Source organism: Ixodes scapularis, unplaced genomic scaffold, assembly GCF_016920785.2.
Source record: "Ixodes scapularis isolate PalLabHiFi unplaced genomic scaffold, ASM1692078v2 PGA_scaffold10__122_contigs__length_95168666, whole genome shotgun sequence".
NCBI classification, from domain to species: Eukaryota; Metazoa; Arthropoda; class Arachnida; order Ixodida; family Ixodidae; genus Ixodes; species Ixodes scapularis.
In genome coordinates, this window is record NW_024609836.1 from 76,755,515 (window position 1) to 76,772,112 (window position 16,598).

Below are 16,598 nucleotides of genomic sequence, written 5' to 3' on the forward strand. Positions count from 1 at the left end.
CTCTTGGGGTTTGGGCAACCCAGCGGGCATGGAGAGAGTAAGTAAATATCAGTGTGTCATATTTTAACCGGATGACGCGGAAACCTCCTCTACCTACGGGTGCAACCCGCGGTGCCGAAAGCGCGCAAAATGTAAAGTCTTCGGTCCTGGGCTTACTACTGGTCAGAGCCGCTAAAAGCTTCTTTTTAGTCGAAACACAAAATATAAGTGGCACGAACCATTTCAATTATTTATAAAAGTAGTTTTTGTTCAGTATATTAGGTCAGAAAAGAAACAACTGCAGTTCCTAAAATATGGAAGCAAGAAATGACCCGTCGACACACCCACCACCAAGCGGTTGAAAAGGCGGCACATACTAGAAAGAGGTAGTGGGATCAGGCACCGCCGAGCGCCAAGCATAGAAAGATCCCGGATGTACGCGGCGGCGCTTCGACTGGTTCCAAGCGTTCCGAAGGCCTTCGACGGTTAGGTTTGGCTTGTGGTTTGGCCATTTAGTTGTATGGCAGCGCGAAGTAGCTCCCGTTCTGAACTGATCTTTACCCCGCGTTTGCTGTCATTTGTGGCGAATGAAGTGTCATGCCGAATTAGTGTTTAATCGCGCAGCAAATGCAATGCGAGCCATCCTGGCTGCCCGCTTCATACGGCCTTTCCAGAACATGCTTGAGTGGCGCCCTCTCGAGCCGTCGACACGGAGTGCGGCAGCCGTGAGCGCTCGCTGAGCTCACTACCCCGTTACTCTAGTTCACGGCCACTCAAGCAACCAAAGACGTCATGATGGATGTTATTTCTTGATTGTTTTTGTAATTTTAATTTGCCTATAACTTTTAAAATAAAGCGAAATTCGAGAAAAGAAAAGTCTCATTAAGTTACTACGTTCAGTGCACTCAGGTTCGGTGCAAATTAAAAGTCAGTAAAAAAAGTCCTTACCTTTGTATAAGTTGCATTTATACAGGGTGTTTGACTTTAATTCCAACAGATTTTTTTTTTTTTTTTTTAAAGCAGTGCAAGGCAGATTAATATGATCTGGCAGGGCGACATAATATAGGAAGCTAATCCTCGCGATAAGTTGTATAATTAACCAAAATTTGTTGATTAACTTTTTCATTTGTGCAAATAAACATACGGTTTCAATTAGGAACTTGACGGGCGTCACCTAAAAACACCAAACCAGCCAGTTTTAGAAATGTTTGAAGCATAGGGCAAGCGTGGAGATGCACGAGAGTTTCTACTCATGCGCACGATGCAAAGACGCGGACAAAAGAGTCAACATCCGCGCTTTCGGACTGCCAGAGTTGCACCTGTCGCACATGTGGAAACTTTAGCGCACACTCCGTGTTCCTCGAAGCTTTGTAAAATTGACCGATTTATTGGTTTTAGATAGTGCTCTGCAAGCGTTTAATTGGAACCATAATTGAAATTTTTCGCAAATAAAAAAGTTGATTAACAATTTTTAGCATCCGACTAGTCGTGAGGATCGGTCCACTATATTATGTCCACCTGGCCGTGTAACTCACTTGCACAGACCACATTAGCTAACCTTTAACAGCTACTGTTGTAATAAATCCGTTTGAATCAAAATCCAATGCCCTGTATATTAGTATGGTCGGCGTGGCAAAACTGCTCCGATTAACAAGTTCATGTCTATTGTAATCGCCATATATGCGTAAGCATAAGTCAGTTTTAATATTTTTGGCCAGCAAATCGAACGAGAAATGTAATCCCCATGGCAAATTTTCTCAGCTAAGGCCCATGCCTACAGAAGAAAAAAATGTGTAAAGTCACAGCAGTTTAAAATGCACCGACAGAAATTTAAATAAAAAATGCCATTTCTACATTGGGAACTACGGTAACAGTAACGGGAAAGTCAGATAGTATGCGCCGGTCCCTATCGTTTCATCGAAACACGTTTCATGGACAACTTCCCATGAATACAATTTTCGTCGACACTTATGTTTCGTGGACGCATGCTTCTGCGACATTTCGTCAGCTTATTTTTTTACTAAGTAGGTTAGATTGGGGGGGGGGGGATTACTGGATTCATTTCGTTCGCTGGAAGCATACTGGAACAAGATGCGGACTCATCCAAGCAACTCCGGTAGAAAAATAAAAAACAAATTTGCGAGCCCTAACTTTTCAAACAGTCCGTGCTACTCCACGGACATCCTTTGCTTCATTCGGGGAACCTTTAATGTAATCTCAGGCCCGAGCTTGCACCAGGCCTCATTGGAACCGCTACGGGTTCGGCAAGCTAGGCTGCCATCGGATGCCGGCAACAGAGGTGGCGTGCACGGTAAGACGCTTTCGACAAAACGCCGCAAGCTGTATCGACGAAATGACTGAGAGAACCATTCGATGAAACAAACCGTGGACGAAAAGTCGCAGCGTAGACAAAATGATCTGAAACATCGCTCGCCGAACTGATTGCCACCGGTATGCTCCCCGGCAAGACTAGACTATTATCGCATAATTTTTTTTTGCTTCTAAGCATCTTGATGACGTCATAAATAAGATCTGAAAACGTGGAGCCACCTGTAGCGTGCATCCAGGTTTCCAAAATCATCACTCATCTACGTGTCATTCAACAAAAATTGAAAGCTGGGTGACAGTGTCGTCAAAAAGAAGTGTATTGACAGCAGGCTTGCTATGACACACTTTGCTTGGTGTCGATGGCTGGCGTTCGCAATGGGAAATCATCGCTTAGTAAACACGGTGGCTCAAGCCAAACGGTTTCTTTCGTAAAATGCATCCAACATGATTAGATCAGAAGGGCTCGAGCCACCCAATAAAATATAATACAGCTATACGCTGCATCATTTCAATGTGGTTGGTGGTAGTAGAACGCTTATACACTAGTAAAACTGCTTAACGTAACTTGATACCGACTTCCAAAAGCATGTGCCATAGTTCCCGGGCAAGGGATACACATATCTTCCCATATTAACTCGAGGCACCCTTTGAACCGCGTAAACACAGGGTGTAATCGAAGTTGAAGAGGTTTATAAATCTGGAAGTGTGGAAATTAATGACATTTCAAGCTAAACCAGATTCTCCTCAAATGTTATTTGCTTGCGGTCACACGGGACCATTCACCGAGATCCGGCAAAAATCACTTATACCGCCAACTGAAGGCAGGGGACCTCCTTCGTTTTGGATTTTTAATTGAATTGGTAATCTCGACGGCAGAGGTGCAGCAAAGAACAGCAATGTGAAATAGTAATAACAAAAAGATCTAAACTATGTGTTGTTATTTTAATGTCTCAGTATAGATACTTTTTTGCTCTTCTGTCGTTCAGAGTTATTCCACCATAAAATTTCAAAGAACTACTTCTGTGCGTTGAAATAGAGAAAAGAGCCATTCTGATTTGTATCAGGCTTCAATCCAAATCTGATATTTGGTGCCTGACATTCTGATGACCATCTTAATGCCGAAGGCGCTGTTTATCTTCTAACTTGTCGCCAACTGGCATCGAATCTGAAGATGATGACAGCACTAATAAATGCAACTAATACCATCCACAGTATAACCTGCATACTATTACAGTGCACGTAGCACAGCCTTGAAGAGTAACATCATTTGTGTAGACAGGGACATTGTTTCATAACCCTTTCAGGTGTGCCACAGTTGTGCAATGTTGGTGGGCTGCTCGTAAAATATATTCTTGGCGTTAATTATTTTGTTCACGTTGTCAAGGTTAATAGCGTGCCTTCCTCAGTGCTCCAACTCTGTCAAAGCTAGTTGCAGGAGCAGTGTGGTAGCTACGCCAGCCTTGACAATGGTGGGACGTCCTGGTTTTACCAGGACATCCCACCAAAAATGAGTACTGTCTCAAGCAGAAAAGACTTGAAAGAAAACTTCAGTAGAACACAGAGCAAGGTAAAGGCACACTGCGAAGCCGTGGAGCATCTCATTACGGACGTTTTAGTGCGACTGGGAGAAAAAAGGAATGCATGCCCCAAAATGCACATTTTGCGAAAACCTGCCCGGCTAAAGAAAAACTGATGTTTGTTCGACGAATGTGATGCATTAATTCCAAACACTAATTAACCCAAGAAAAAGAAAAAAAAAATTATCTGGACAGTGGGACAAAGTGCAATATTTCGCAAGGCATCACCATGTAACCCAGTTGCTTGTTACGAATAACAATAACTACCCAAGTGTACAATTGTACCGTGGCAGCGTCGTTACCTGGAAACATCCAGGCATTTCTGCTCTTATCCGAAGAACGTCGTTTTGCTGCAGTGTAGAGACTGTAACCGCCGTCATGACGAACTGCTAGAGAAGCAACCAACCGAGAAGTGTGCAAAGAACTGTATGTATTCAACAACTCGTATCTTGCCCTTTTTTACTTCGCATAAGCAGCTGCTGTTTGGTTTCAAGCTAACCTAAATACAGACTCATCTACACTGAAATAAGCCACATGTCGATTGGATCGTGCCCTCGTTGCTTCCCGTCGCCCTCATTTTATTTTATTTCATCTATTTTATCATTATTTTACACCTGCGTATTGGCCTGTGTTCCACTTGTTACAAACTACCATTTCTTTGAGTTATTTTTGCATTAGTATGTCTAGAGTATGAATGCATATATTTCTGTTTCTTACTTAGTGTTCTTGCGGACGTGCATCAATTAAAAGACGATTGCATTTGTTCTGGGGTACTTTAAATAAAGATTATTATTATTACTATTATTATTATTTTTCTCTCAGGGACCAAAGGCATTCCAGAGAAGAGTGGGGCACTGTACAACTCACAAAAAGTAAAAACGACGAAAACGCAAAAAATACAAAATTATCACAAACCATCATTTTAAAATAAAACACAGCTGTTGGGGATTTTCTTTACAATTTTTCTGCCCCGCCGGATGCCCCGAAAGAGCCTCAGCATCCAGAAATAGCTGAGCCAGCCGGGGTGGCATATGATCGACCTTGAGGGAGAGGGGGAAAGGTTGCGCTTCCGCTGCCCTCATCAAGAGCCTGATGCAGCTGCAGACAGGTTGTCGGAGCTACGAACCTTGCCACAGTTTCATCGCTAAAGGGAAAACAGTATTCCTGAAGCTTTCTTTTATTTTGTATTAGTGACTCAGTTGAAATTGAACTCTCTATGTCCTGAATTCAAATATGCACTCGAATTTGATATGAGGGACATTCATTAGTTTGGACACTGTTGAATATTTCGTTTGACGAGATTATGGGAAAGATTAAGACAGATTCAAACATCAAAATCAGAAAATAATCAAACTTCAATAAATTGGAAAATTACGTAACTTTATAAGTTTGGCTAATAAAGATTTTGTTTGCCAAGATAATGGACAAGATAAAAACAAATCTAATAATAAAATTTAAAAAAAATTTTCATACTTCAGTAAACTGGAAGGTCAATAGAATCAATAACATATATAAATGAAAACTGTGGGACAGGTTATAAGCTTCTATCTTTTTAAACCTTTGTCTACATGAAATGCTGGATGCCTTAAAAAAAAATAGCCTTAATCAACATATTTAGACCCCTTATTGGATACCTTAGTTATACTTCTACCAGAAAAAGTGACAAAGATTAGTTGCACACAGATGGAGACATGGCTTCCACAAAATAGCAACACAGCATAAAAAGTTTATTGCGAAGTAATAGAAAAAAAAAAAAAAACATTTGCAGACCTATTTTGTTCCACTTTCATGTCAATAAATTGTGCATTGCCAAACACTCATCCTCTGTCCATATGTAACGCTAGGGATCCGAAAAAGACGCCAAAGTTTCAGCACTAACCATTATTTTATTCGAAGGTTACAGTCGATTTTCTGAAATTTTCTATGTGGAAATGGCGGCTGACAGAGTTCTAATCTTGCTGTTGAAATTTTCAGAAAACCACTTGTAACTTGTGAACAAGATAACGGCAACTGCTGAAGCCAGTGCTACATTTGAACTGAGAATGAGTACTCAGCTATGAAAAGAAAACCGGTACACTTCTTGATTAAACGTTGTACATAGTCCCGACTTATTTAACGATAATACGCGGACAAAATGAAGATATTCCATATTAAAAAAAATTATGCACGTAGAATATACATGTTTGCAAGTCCGGCCTCAGGGCGCCGCATTCTTGCTCAATTGGGGTGCGCTTGGATGTGTCGTAATCCAATTAGGAAGCCTTATCTTGCTTCTTTGGGGTGCGCCTGGACGCATCATAATTCAATTACGAGGCCTTGCTCGGCTTCGTAATCGCATTATGACGCGTCTGAGCGCAGCCCAACTGGGCAAGGTGGCGGCGATCCTAAGGCCGGACTTGCAAAAGTGTATATACTTGATAAACACGGAGACGCAAGGTATGTGCTGCGTATGCATGTGACGTCACGTGACATTGTGAGGTCACGTGACTTGACACTAACTTTGGGTGTCATCGTGCAACCTTGTCATATCACGTGACGTCACGGTGTCACGCCAAACAACGACGTCAAGGTGAAGCGTGACGATCGAGCGTTCTGTGCTAAAAGGAAGCCGTATACATGCAGGACTATGACGTCAGTGCCCGGTTACTGCCATAGACCGAATAAAGTCATTTCTGGGTAGACTGGGCGCTCAGCAGTGCTTTTGTGGTCGGAGTCGCTCATTGCTGCAACGAATCGGCCATTCATTGCCCTAGCGATACATTGCGAAACTAAAATATGAAGCAAAAACCATGTGCATAAAATGGAGTACGTGCTAACGTTTTAAGTATGACTCCTGACGCCGTCGAACTGGGTTGAGCGGCTTCCTAGCCATTTGCGAAGACGAAGCCGCTCAAAATTATACATGGTGCAGGCCCTCCACCGTGCCCTGCTGCTGCTCCCTGCCACGGTACCGGCGGTGTCGCTCCCACGGTAGATTTCGTTTGAAAATTTGCGGTTTGCGCGTGACATAGCACTTGTTATGGCAAAGATTTGCACGTTCTGCTTGCCTACTTTGCGTCGAGCAGTTGACAACTATTGTCAGCACCTTCCAGGGAATCAAAACAGTGCAGCATCTTTCGCGCTTGTTGACGCATTTATTCAATCATTTGCATGACAAAGAAAAATAATCTATGCTGCCACTTTAAACAGGTGTTGCAATGCGGAAAGAAATAAGAATGCACGCAGTGTTTACGTTAGCAAAAGGTTCCACAGTGAAGATACAATGCGCGAAACGATTAGCGCAAACACGACATAGTGCTTTTTCACTTCTAAAGGCTATCGGCGGGCACCAAATACTTCTGCTTAGGATGGTTCATCAAGTGACTGTTTAAAGTTTCTTGGACTCAGATGCAACTATGGCGCAAGAACATACGTCTTCATGATTTAAAAACACACTACAGCCATGTCTCGTTGATTTGGTCCATCCTTTTGGTCACACCGCTATATTGCCCATATTTTCGGGGATTAATGTGTACCCATACAATTCTAACTTGTTACGTTAAATACAGACAGCCGGAGTACAGACTATGGACAGCTAGTTTGGGAACGAAATGGGTAAATATATGTTGTTCCCTTTTTATTGTGGTCTTTGTAAAGACATACTACAAATGCAAAAAAGGGAGAAAAAAAAGCTTGAAGCTCTTCAGTTAGAGAATTCACCCAGAGCTTCCCTATTGTCAGATAAGACCTGGGCACGACAATGGTAAACATTTTCACCTGGGTTTCCACCCTGAGTCACTTGCCCTCTTTTCCCTATCATGGTTGCAGATGACAAAAATGAACAACATACCGCTTTCATTGTTTATTACTTGTAATCTTGGTATTGATTCATGATTATGGATGACCAACATTATGGACAATTATTTTGGGGAATGGAGATGTCCATATTAACAATATTGTAAAACACAATAATTATAATTTCTGATATGTTTTACATAAAAGCAAACCCAGGGTGAAGTGAATATGTAGCCCTGGCGGAGTATTGTATGCAAAGAGCCCTATCAGTGAGACATGTCTAAAAATATATTTAAATGGTTATTGGTTGTGGAATCTCAAATACCAACTGGAATGTATATTACGATAAAACATCAATTGTTCAACCTGTGTAATAAAACACTAAAGCAAATATCAGTGTGTCAGATATTGCTCAGCAAAACGTGACATCTCAAAAAGTGAAACTCTCCAAGTAGTTTTAATTCTAGCTGCCAAAGGTCCTGTTATTACTGGTTCAAGGCAACAGATCTTCCCCCCAAAAAAACTGCCTAAAAGTTGTTGGCCACCAGCAAGCTAAGAGCTTGTCTGAACAAAGTGGATGCTCAGGGGCTTCTGTTAGTCTATGACCTTGCTTTATAAAAATCATGCCAGGAGAAACGAAACGAGCTGACATGTGAACAACATTGTCTCTCGAAAAGCACAGCCGAAAGATTTCAAGCCCAGCTGAAAGCTCATGTCACTCTGACTGGTCCATGAAAATAAAAAGTTAACACAATGCATTGTTACTCGGGCAAACTTATTCCTTACTTGCTAACAGAACTAAGCCAAACCTTTCAAGTGTATACCTTACTGTCGTAGATCACTTTGGTATTTCTCATTTCTCTTGGCCTCTTGATGAGCTTCCGACACCTGTCGCTTGTGCCGTCAAGTTGAACCAGGTTTTCTTGGTGTGGCCACCGAGTTCCCATGATGCCCAAGAAATGGACCAGCCACTTCATTGTTCTTTCTCATTTTTGCTGTATATGCGTTTTCTATCCTCTCAGGATCTGTACAGGACAATGTAAGAACACATTAGTTTGTTTTGTTGCAACGCACACATTTGCAGAAGAGAAACAGGGCTATGAAACATCCCGGCTGCTCCTAAGCTTGAGACTATCTTTTTGTTTTGGTTATCACCCTCTTTGCCCAAGCTATTTTCGTTTGACATTACAGTTGACTGTAGATTAGACTGCATAGGTCACAATGGCAGAACCTAGCATGCTGATGGTTACATATTCAGATTGATAGGTTGGCCGACAATCAAGTGCACTTCAGAAAAAAGTGAATATAGATACTACCTTTTGTTTATTGGGGTTCCCTGTCGGTAAGTTTGTTGGAGTGATTTCCATGCCTTGAGAACCTGTATGGATACATAAAAGGAAAACATAATGCAAATGCTGCTATTTTGTGTGAAACAAAAAAAAAAAAGAAAGAAGCCTAACGTGAGTTTTGATTGTTTTGAAGGGAGTGTATTGGTAGGTGTGGTCGTGACGTGGGCGAGTTGGTTCATGGTAATCGGAAATACATAGAAGGACAGACAGCACATCTCACGAAAGCTCTGCTGTCTGTGCTCTGCCCTTCTATGCGTAAATCATTCGTGCATTTAAAAATGTCTTTCGAAATGAAGTTATTTTACTACCCAGCTCTCTATTTATTTCCGAAAGAAATAAAACATGATAAACCAGTTGCAGGACTATCAAAGCATCTATGTGAAAAAACGGTTAAAGTGCAGGCGAGGTGGTGTAAGTTATACATGATGATTGAAAACCTGAGACTGTGGTTTGAAAAACGGAAAATCATGAAGTAGAAAGAAAAAGGGACAGACGTCTCAAAAAAAAAATAAAGAAGATGTTGTCTGTCCCTTTTTTTTTCTACTTCACGATTTTTCGTTTTTCAAACCACAGTTTCAGGTTTTCGATCATCATGTACATCTATGTGAGGTACATCTTTTTAAAAACAGGCAGATATTATAGGATATGCACTCTGTGAAATATAAAACTGGCAGAACAATATTGATATATAAACTACAATTCACTTGACGAGGATTTACATCGTTGTGCACGACATCGACGAGAGGTAGAGGAGGTGAGATTGCGCCAACGGATCGTAAAATATTTGCAGGATGGTCTTCATCCATTTTTAAAAAGCTTGCTGAAATGTGTGCAGCGTAATGAAATCACGGTGGCATTTTGTGAAGCTCAAAAATGAAACGATATATCTAATTACCTCAAAAAGTACATAACCCACAAATGGTACAATTTGTGGCTGGAAGATCAGCTTAGGAAAAGTTTCAATTGGGGTGGAAACTTTCAAACTCACCGCCATCAGTTGGGATCCGAGTGAATGGGTGCTTCTTGTCCCAGACGCTGCTTGCACACCCGTTTGCGTAACCGCACGAATGAGGTAGTTCAAACACACGAAAAACTTCACTCTCTCCCGAAATTATGAGGCTCACGCAGTACGATGATTGACGCGTCGGCGCTCGACGCACCGAAGGCGAGTGAAAGCAGCGAGGAGACGCACAGACGCCACCGCAAAGGTGCACCAGTTTTGGAAAGCGCAGAGCGCAGGCGTGCATGCGCACAGGCAGCGGTTCCGTTTTAGACGCGCAAAAAACAGAAAAAGACAATGTCTAGGGTGTGTGATGTTGACACAAATTTAGAGGGCCCCTGAAAAGAAAAAAGGTGTTTTTTTTTTAAACAGTCTGGTTGGGTCACGTGTGTTGAAAAATTAATTTTACGCAAGATTTAAATTCTGTGCGCAAAGTCCATGACGTCACGGAATGGTCATTCGCTCTTTCCCCCTCAATGAGACGGTCATACACTCTCTCCACCTCGACGTGATGGCCCAGAGCCGTATATGTAGAGAGTTTGGCCATTCGTTGGGAAGTATAGGAGACAAATGCGGAGGCGCCATTGGTTGAAAGCGGGCTGGGCGTGTTCCAGGGCGTCTTCAGAAATTCGAATATGACCAACCAGAAGCCGGAAATAATACCCTGGCGGTGGTTGCGAGAAACAAACCTGATAACTGCATTGAAGTAACTCTCTATGGCTGAAAATATGGTACACGTGATGTTTCAATCACGCTCATCCAAAATGATGGTGGAAGAGTGCGACTTGCGGAACGATCGACATAATCCGTACGCCAAGCGCCGAGGGCCGGGAATCTGTCGTCCGAGCGGCCACACTGTCCGCGCAAAACAGAGTTGAGCGGCGCATTTGTTTCTTACATCTTTCTGCATGATCATGATGAAAACAACACGTGCACCCTATATTCAACCACGAAGAGTTACTACACTTCACTCTTACGCGCTTATTAAAACCATATACGAACATAGAGCTTTGATCAGAACTGTTTCTCGCTACCACCGCTAGGGGATTCTTTTTGGCTTCTGGTTGGTCAAGAGAGCATGCCAAGCTCTCTCTCCGAGTCAGACGCACGCCCTGGCTCTGCCCGCGCCTCCCATTGACCAAACTCTCTACATATATGGCTCTGTGATGGCCAAGCCGATCCACCTCTCCTCCACACACCCGAAATGCAGATAGAAAATACAAGTGGAAAGGAGGTGACTACCAACTAAATCGCGTCTCACGCCGTCAGTATTGCTCTAAAAAATTTTTTTATGCAAAAAAAAAAAAAAAAACTTATGCGAAAAAAAAAAAAAATTTTGTATAAAATTAATTTTTTTTGCATGCTTGTCCCAACTAGAGCACTATATAGCTCCTACGGAGCAGAGTAGCGCAATCCTTTGAACCTCGTGTTTTGCCGACAAGATGGCCGACAGAGCGGCTCGGCGCGAGTCACGTGGTACTCAGGGTTCCAAGAGGCGGCCCGCCCTATGGGAGAATACATGGAGATCGATACAACACGGCTGATTAAAAAATGAACGGCGAGTTCACACTTTTCAAAACTAGTCTGTCGTGAAGTTAGTAAAGCACTAAACACTTTATCAAAATTTTAATAATATCGGATGCGTGTGCAAATTTTGAGAAGGCAATTTCCAAGGCAATGGCGTTTGAAGCAGACGATTTTTGCTCGCAGCGGAGATGGGCTTTTCGGGTTGGCCGGAGCGGGTCACGTGAATGGTGTGACGTCGCCGTGTCGTCTGCTGCATGATGCCGCTCAGGCAATTTTTTAAAAAAAGTTACGTCCTTGTATGGGACAAAACTTATCGCATATTATTCTAAAATGTTTCATTATTATGTCAAAAATGATTTCCATTCCGCACATCCCCACAAAACTGAAGAAACAACGATTTTCTCACGTTCTCCATGCATTTCTGACCGCAGTTGGAACCTCCGGGCGTTCGCCGCTAGTCGCCGAGAGACGGCGTTCTAGATTGCGCTACTCTGCTCCGAAGGAGCTATATAGTGCTCTAGTCCCAACCAGATTGTTTATAAACATTTTTTTTTTCTTTTCAGGGGCCCTTTAAAAAGAAATTATGTAATGTATTTAAGAATACATAATTTGTATTTAGTGAAATAGTTAAAAACAGAGCTAAGCAAAGTTTAATTAATTACTGTTCTTTTGTTGTTGTTTTTTTTTAGTAATGAGCGTTTTTCACCACACGAGCGCTGCTGTACACCTTGACGGTGGCGCCATCCGTGTTCGCGCAGCGCAACTCGCTTTTTGTCCAGAGGCTGATGAGTTCGACCGGTTCGACCACTGATCAGAGCCGTATATGTAGAGAGTTTGGCCATTCGTTGGGAAGTATAGGAGACAAATGAGGAGGCGCCATTGGCCGAAAGCGGGCTGGGCGTGTTCCAGGGCGTCTTCAGAAATTCGAATGTGACCAACCAGAACCCGGAAATAATACCCTGGCGGTGGTCGCGAGAAACAAACCTGATAACTGCATTGGAGTAACTCTCGATGGCTGAAAATATGGTACACGTGATGTTTCAATCACGCTCATCCAAAATGATGGTGGAAGAGTGCGACTAGCGGAACGATCGACATAATCCGTACGCCAAACGCCAAGGGCCGGGAATCTGCCGTCCGAGCGGTCACACTCTGTCCGAGCAAAACAGAGTTGAGCGGCGCATTCGTTTCTTACATCTTTCTACATGATAATGATCAAAAAAACCACGTGCATCCTATTTTCAACCACGAAGAGTTACTACACTTCACTCTTACGCGATTATTAAAACCATTTACGAACATAGACCTTTGATCAGAACTGTTTTTCGCTACCACCGCTAGGGGATTGTTTTCGGCTTCTGGTTGGTCAAGAGAGCATGCCAAGCCCTCTTTCCGAATCTGCCGCACGCCCTGGCTCAGCCCGCGCCTCCCATTGACCAAACTCTCCACATATATGGCTCTGCCACTGATCTCTATGTCTATTTGCTGGATCGCGTTTGACCAGCTCCTCCTATGGACCGGAATGCGGTCACTGGCGGCCATCTTTAGGTAGAGTTATATCATCTCTAGCCATCATAGTAATATGGCGGACAGCGCAATGGCGGCAGGCTGCCATAAAATAGCCGTAGATCTAGTACACTGTACCGTGGGTGACATTTCGTGCTTGATTGAAGTTGTTCGACAAAGCAGATTCTTGAAACCAGGCGTGAACGGTAGCCTCATCTTTGAGGACCCGGCAAAAGTTCTACGAAAGCGCAGCACCGGGGGAAAGCAGCGCAGCTCGCATCAAAAGCAGACTCCGTACCGTCGTCTGCTTTCGATGCTTCTTTCGATGCGACTTTCGATACGTGCTGTGCTGCTTTTCTCTTGGTGCTGCGATTTTGTGAAACTTTTAGCAGGTCCTCAAAAACCGGACTACTGTTCACGCCGGGTTTCAAAAACATGTTTCGTCAAATAATTTTAATCAAGCACGCAATATCACCCACGCTATTTTGACCGCAGCCTGCCAACCCACCTGCCAAAACGCTATCTGACATGGATGGATGATAGCGGCTGCAGCAGCTTACATTGGCTAGAGGTGATATAACTCTACCTAAAGATGGCCGCCAGTGACCGCATTCGCGGAGCGGGCAAACGCGATCCAGCAATTGTCATAGAGATCAGTGGGTTCGACCAACGAGGTAGGGTTCGGCCACTGAGTTCGACGACATGTTCCCCTTTCCTCCGTCCTGTACGTGCGCCGCCACCGACATGATAGATTTAAAGCGCTTTAGGTAGATTCACGGGCTCGTTCGTTTGAGCACGTCACGGCGCATTCAAACGCTAGAAGACATTCAAAACGGCCTGAAAAAAGCACAAGGTCATGGCGCACTCCTTCGCGCCTGATTGATTATATTAGCCGCCGATAACAGACGCATCGCGGTCCGTCACCGTACTTCACAAAAAAAAAAAAAAATGCTGTTTGTTTACTTTGGGGTGAAGAGAAAAAGGGGGGGGGGGGAGCCAGGAGATTGCATTGTGGCAGAAACATCACAGGTCTGATTGGTATAACAGACGACAGATGGGGGCAGTGGTCCATTAGGGGGGTAGGTAGCTGAGTTGCGCATTCAGCCTCGGCGGGTGGCCGTAGCGCCGGCTTTTCCGCGCGCCCTAGATGCTTTGCTCCTCACGTGACTAAATTTGGCGAATAGCGGCGCCGCGCGCGGCGCCGCGCATGGAAAACAGGAGAGCAGGAAAAGGAGGCGGAAGGCAGGGAAACATACGCCGCCGGCATGCGAGAAACGTCGGCGGAGGGAAAGGTGGCTTTCTTGCACGGCGCCGGATGCTTTGCTCCTCATGTGATGGGTCTCGGCGAATAGCGGCGTGGCGGCGCGGGGAAAACAAATGCGCAACTCTGCTCCCCCTTCGGGGGGCATATCGAGGAACTCTAATTAGGGGTAGGGAGCCTAGAGTATGTAGGCTCTAGACCTGTGCGCCGATCAGAGATTGCGTTCGACCTCACCACGCGCTTGTCGCGCGCCCCGTGCCTGACAAGTCGACCGAGCACGTCCTTCGATTTCTAGAACTCGTACTCTCATTCGGTGTGCCGCAAGCCGTCATCACCGACAACGGCAGGGTCCTAACCTCACGTTCGGCTTCGCGGTACTTCATTGACAGGCACATTCAGAACATGCTAACAGTACCTTATGCTCCCGAAGCTATCTTTGTCGAACGCACCAACGGAAAAATCCTTCCATGTCTGCGCGAAAGAACGTCAACGGCGACATCGACCATTGGAGCGACTATCTCCGGGCAACCAGCTTTCAAGTGAACCAGCAGCCGGACTCCAGACATCACCGTTCGAACTCCTGTTCGACTTTGTCTCACGTCGACCAATGAAATTTTCCCCGCTTCCCGACGAGGTCGGCGACGTCCACGCAAACTGCGACGCTGCAAACGCGAACCTCCCTTACCTTCACGGCATGACGCGTTCCTACGCTGCAAAACACCGACCAGCTCCATACAGCGTCAGGGACAGGGTATGGTACACGAACGGCCTTGGCCCGCTTTTCCACGGACCGTACGTTGTCACTTAAGTCATCACCAACGTGGACAAGCAAACCTACACCATTTCCGGGTTTACCCCGCAAGGCACACCGGATTGCATGCCGCCAAGCTGCCGCGCAACAGCTCTTTTTTTTTTTTTTTTCTTTTTCCCCCGAACAACTTGCAGTGATTGACATCGATTTCAACCAACTCGCCGAGGCAGATCCTCCGATTACACGCGTTTCACGCCGACGCCGCCCTCCACGATGGCTAGACGCATAACAAAAAATCACAACATTAAAAAGAAAAAAAAAAAAAAAAATCGAGGACGGAAACATTTTGAGCTCGGGAGTGTAAGCGAATACGCTGGCGGCAAAGACTCGTAAGAAGAGCCTCCCCGCCTCGATCGGATGGGAGCTCGACTTCGACTCCCGATGCTGGATCCAGGCATGTGAATGAGAAAGGAGGACCCCTAGAAACACGATGTGACAGGAACGAATACGGACGCGAATAAAGCCCTCTCGTATCAAATTATTTTACAAAGTTTTTATTAAATCGTTTTGCAGTCTACAAAACCGTTCAACCCGTTATAACACAGGCGAGCTCGTGAAGAACTTGTAACCAGAGACACGGAACGATCAAAATAACGGACAAGACAAGTCTCAAACACAGCTTTATACCCGTTTTCACGTCAAGAACCCTAGTAAAAAAAAGTTCGACTCCTCGCGAACCATTAATGATTTCCACCTTTACTATTATCATGACGTACACGTTCCAGCGGCAAAATCATCGCATTTTTCTCCGACAACCAAATCTCGTAAGACTTCGCGTCGCGTCGAACAATGCTCAAACCTTTCTTTTTTTTTTTTTTTTCTTGAGAAAACAGGTATAGTTTATTTGAACAACGAACGCTCTTATATATACCTCAAGACCCTCACCACCAAAAAAGAAACACTTCACTCTAAAAAAAAAGGGTATCGTCTTACACCCTTTTGTCCCATATAATGCACCCCAAAACTTCAGTTCGACGTAGAACACACTATAGTCAAACAGACGGCCAAACATTTTACGAGGGGCTTGATAATGGTGCCAATAAAGTATTAAATAGTTAAAGTATGTATCGAAGACCACAGAAAGTAAACACTAAGGTTTTGCAGTAAAACAACAAAAAAAAAGCGTTTTTTTTTGTTTTTTTTTTAGTCAGTAGGACGTACAGCTATTTTAATAAGTTGTACCACATGGCTATCAAGGCTATCAAGCCTCTCGTGAAAGTTAGTACTGTCAGATCGACGTCATTGAGCTGCACGTCGAACTGAAGTTTCGGGGTGTCTTATACGGGACAAAGGGTGTAAGAATACACCCTTTTTTTAGAGTGCAGGTCATTGAAAACCGGACACTCAGACAGATCCAAATGATCCATGGTCACGCCAACCAGCCACGCTGACGACCTCGCTTGATGACTGACCAGCCGCATGCGATAACAGGCAACTCCGTCACAACCTTTACTATATATAATATGATACACGCGTGACGAGATGT

The 16,598-nt window shown here is 44.1% G+C and overlaps 1 protein-coding gene across 4 annotated transcripts in view; it reads right to left on the minus strand.

Moving 5' to 3' along the window:
* The window catches only part of LOC8035087 (UTP--glucose-1-phosphate uridylyltransferase), a 59,906-nt gene that overhangs the window by 25,435 nt on the left and 17,873 nt on the right, over window positions 1-16,598 (minus strand). Inside the window, exon 1 of one of the 4 annotated variants that reach the window (XM_040212026.3) lies at window positions 14,987-15,131. The exons of the other annotated variants lie outside the window; for them this stretch is intronic. The gene's annotated coding sequence lies outside the window, so the exon portion shown is untranslated. Of the gene's footprint in view, window positions 1-14,986; window positions 15,132-16,598 lie in introns of those variants that run through there. 4 annotated transcript variants of the gene reach the window in all.